At 44.0% G+C, this 4,397-nt stretch overlaps 1 pseudogene; it reads left to right on the top strand.

Annotated features, from left to right (window-relative positions):
- Positions 1 to 407: 407 nt before the first annotated feature.
- On the top strand, positions 408 to 2,647 carry LOC104360388 (annotated as a pseudogene).
- The last annotated feature ends 1,750 nt before the right edge of the window (positions 2,648 to 4,397 follow it).

Raw genomic sequence — 4,397 nt, 5'->3', positions numbered from 1 at the left:
ATGCCCACAGACATCTCTGCCAAGGCACAGGACTAGATTAAACATCACCAATTAAACAGTAACTAGCATAGGGTGAGAGTGCCTAGAAGGCATTCTCCAACAGTAAAACCACAGATGGGCATTTCTACCATTTCTTAGAAGTGAAGCTTGTATCTCTGTATGTGTAGAAGTGCCATTAATGCTTGAAACTCCTACCTTCTAACAGGAGATTGCACTCTGCCTGAATTTTCATCCTCACAGCTAAGTCTTTGCTGAAAGACAATGGATTGGGTCAATCTTGTTGTGTAGGGTTACTGTTTATACTCATTCTCCTGATTCTGAGAAGACAACATGTATAGAAGAGCCACACAAGAGAAAACTTCCCCCCGGGACCCAGGCCTTTACCCATCATTGGAAATCTGCACATCATGGATCTGAAGAAAGCTTACCTGACAAAGCTAGAGGTGACTTCTGTTGTTCCTCTGAGGCGGGGGGGAGGATTACACTCACCAAGTGGGCAGATTTTCCAAACAGATGCCTGTATTTGAGGTTTCATTTACTCTCTACAGTCTACATAAGGACACAGGAACTCTTGAGAGAGGATGCACCTCACCTGAGGGTGACATCTAAGGGTAATGAGCACACTCTTCATACCAGGTGATGTCCCAGAGGCACAAATCCAACTCTCTTTTCTAAACAAAGCTGAACAAAATGCCTCATGCCTCAGGGCACATCAGACACCTCACAAACTCAGAACAATGGCTGTTTCCCATTTACTCATTTACCTGCTACAACAAAACTCTATCTTGTAAAAATGTGGCAGTGTTTGAACCCAGTTCTCACCTCTATATGGTATGGTCTCACGAGGTTTCAGCCCAGGTCTGCTATAGAAAAAGCATGGGTTGGCTGTTGGGTTACAGAGAAATATAAACCACCCTTCTGGACTCTCTTTTGATGCTGGTGGCAGGTAAAGGTGATACCATGATGGGACAAGTCTCCAGTACCTCTTGAGTTCATGTCAAAACCCAGCTCTAGCAGTAAATCTATTCTTCTCAACAAATCTCATCCTGCAAGATGATCTGCTCCAGGATGTATGGGCAGAAAAACACTGAAGGAAATTATTGAATCACATCGGTGGCCCCAGTGACTGCTCGCTCTTTTCAAAATCATTCTTGTCATCACTGGCATTATCCAAGATGAAGCCCCGTGTTTACTTGAGCGTGTGTTCTTGTAGGCAGCACAGGCAGTCCAAACACTCTGTCTCAAGACTCAGCTTCAAACAGGTTTCTCAAGGCATCCCCTCAAAACCTTCTTATCCTTTACACTTAACTTCTCCTTCAAGGCTTCATATGAAAGTTTTCCCCTGTTCTCCAATTAAAAAGTGCCTTCTTGAATCTTTATTCAGCAGATATTATTGTTTCATAACTTCAGGAAAATGGAAAGACCAGTGGATATTTCCATAATAAAAAACTCTAGCTGAGCTTGTGAGAAATCTGTTTGTAGCTGGCATGGAGACCACATCCACCAGTTTGTTCTGGGGCCTTCTGTTCATGATGAAATATCCTGAAATTCAGAGTATATGGAAACTAAGCAATCAATAACTTCCTTCTCATCAAGTCACCTCATATGTGACTTCACGTTGAGCAGAGCTGAACAAAAAGGGAATTTTCCACATCCCTCTGTTCCTAGAATAAGAAAGAGACTTTCAAGTGATTTATCTATATATGATCCCTATTCCTTTCACAGAGTCCAAGGTAAAGTGAGTGATAGGACCAAACTCCCTATGGATCAAACATCAAACTCAAATGCCATATATGAATGCTGTTGTCCATGAAATTCAAAGGTTTGTTATTATCCTGCCATTGAACTTGACTCATGAGACTACTGCAGACATGACCTTCAAAGGCTATTTCATTCCCAAGGTGAGACAACTTCTACACTACTTTTCTACCCTTTGTCCCCAGTGTAACACATCTCCCTTTCAAGTCCTACTTGCATCCAAGGATGCTTGCTCACACAAGGGTTTTCACAGCTACATTGGCAGGAGCTCTCCTAATAAAGCGGGTGTTTTGAGCTCTAACATTCACCATCACTCTGATGGTGACAGCAACAGCATCCTCACTGCATTAACAGCTCTCCAGCTCTCTGCCTTGGCTTGCAGGGAACCTACGTTGTCCCATTATTGGCCTCTGTCCTGCAAGACAAATCCCAGTGGGAGAAAGAAGACATCTACCCTGAGCATCTCCTCAACTCTGAAGGGAAGGTTGTAAAGAAAGATGTTTTCATGCCTTTTTCAGCAGGTATCTTTAATTTTTTTAGAGCACTGAGGGGAACTGGACATCTAAGACTCCTTTCCCATCAAAGCTGGCCTCTCAGATGCTTCTCAGAGGTCTCATCTTGTCTCGTCTCATCTTGACTCCTCTCCTCTCATCTCCTCTCCTCTCCAACAGCTCAAGAAGCAGCTCTCACTGACTTTCTTATGGTCGTTCTGTATTTTGCTCCAGGGTGGAGGATCTGCGCCGGTGAGACTCCAGCCAAAATGGAGCTCTTCCTCTTCTTCACCAGCCTCCTGCAGAGATTCACCTTCCACCCTCACCCTGGTGTTTCCATCTCAGATCTGGACCTCTCTGCCTCCATTGGCATCACTGTCCCCCCAGTGATTCATTAGGTCTGCACAGTGTCACGTTCCTACGGCTTTTCTTAGTCCCTCTTCCTGAAACACCCACATGAAATGTCTGTGTCCCTAGTCCTACATAGGAAGTTTGTACTTCTGAATCCAGTGGGGATTTTTAGCCCTAGTGCACTTTGGCTCATAGCCACAGGTGTCTCCCATCATTACTTCAGGAAGCAGTCATGACTTCCAGTCACTCCTTGAAAGGGAGGGTGATGGTCATTGTGAAGATGAATCCCACAACAGGAATAGCAAAATCCATTTAATTCTGACCTTCCCTGCACCTCTGCATGTTGCCCTCAATGAAATAGGCCAGGACCAGTCTTTGGGCCAGACCTCACAAGGTACTGCACTGATCTACACACACACAAACAAAAACCCAATGGTTTTCACCTTCCACACCTCCAGCACAGCTATATCCAAACTGCCTAGGGAAAATGGCCCATTGTGCAATTTATCTTCACACCAGTGTCCTAAATGCACATGCACACACAGAGGAATATAACTGACCAGCTCAACTTGAGATAAGGAACTGTAAGATGTTCACCTGATGTAGAACTGCGGTGCATGTGCATAGAGGGCTCTCAGGTGATGACATATGTTTATACACTGTCTGGAAGTTAAAATTAATTTAGTTTACTACAGAATAATGTGCATATTAATGATAAAGATAAAAGCATGGAAAAATAAAATGTTCTTCTCCATTTCAAATCAAAATGATGTCAGTATTGTCTTCAAAGCTGGAAAGATCTTTTTTCACACCTGAAATGGCTTCTGGGAATGCATCTGTGCCTGGAACAAAAACCAGTACTGTTGTTCCAGCAGGAACTGAGAAAAGCAGCCTTTCTGTGGCACCTCTTAGGACTTCTTTCTCATATACTATAGCTTTTTAGTAACAAGAACGAGTTGTCTTAGTCACAAGAGGTCTTCTTAGAATTTGGTAAGGCTTTTGACAGTCTCTACCATAAGATCCTCATAGAGAAGTTGCTGCAGTACAGGCTGGATGAGCAGAGGTGGGTTGAAATCTTGCTGAAAAGCCAAGCCCAGAGGCTAGTGATTAGTGGTGTGAAGTCCAGTTCGAGGGCAGTAATTAGCAGCATAGCCCAGGGGTCAATACTAGGTCCAGACCTTTTTAATGTCTTCATTAATAATGTAGATTATGGGGCAGAGTGTACCCTCAGCAAGATTGCTGATGACACCAAACTGAGAGGGATGCTTGATACACCAGAATGTTGTGTCACCATCTAGAGGTACCTCAATAGGCTGCAGAAATGAACTGACAGGAATCTCATGCAGTTCAACAAGTGTAAAATCCCACTCCTGGGGAAGAAGAACCTCAGGCACCGGTATATGTTGGGGGCCGTCCAACTGGAAATCAGCTTGACAGAAAAAGACCTGGGGATCTTGGTGGACACGAAGTTAAATATGAGGTAACGATGTGCCATTGCTGCAAAGAAGGATGTTGATATCTGGGACAGGATTAAGAGGAGTGTTGCCAACAGGTCAAGGAAGGTGATCCTGACCTTGTAAAAGCCACATCTGGGGTGCTGTGTCCACTTCTGGGATCCCCAGTACAAAAGAGGTATGGATATATTAGAGTCCAGCAAAGGTCCACAGAGATAATGAAGAGACTGGATCATCTCTTATTTGAGGAAACAGTGAAAGAGCTGAGACTGTTTAGCCTAGGGAAGACTCAAGGGGATCTTTTCAGTATGTATAAGCACCTGGAGGAAGAGTACAGAGAAGA

This window comes from Tyto alba, unplaced genomic scaffold (genome assembly GCF_018691265.1).
Source record: "Tyto alba isolate M040663 unplaced genomic scaffold, T.alba_DEE_v4.0 Super-Scaffold_40, whole genome shotgun sequence".
Classification (NCBI taxonomy): domain Eukaryota; kingdom Metazoa; phylum Chordata; class Aves; order Strigiformes; family Tytonidae; genus Tyto; species Tyto alba.
Note: the sequence above shows the minus strand (reverse complement) of the source record. Positions and strands in the feature narration are given on the sequence as shown.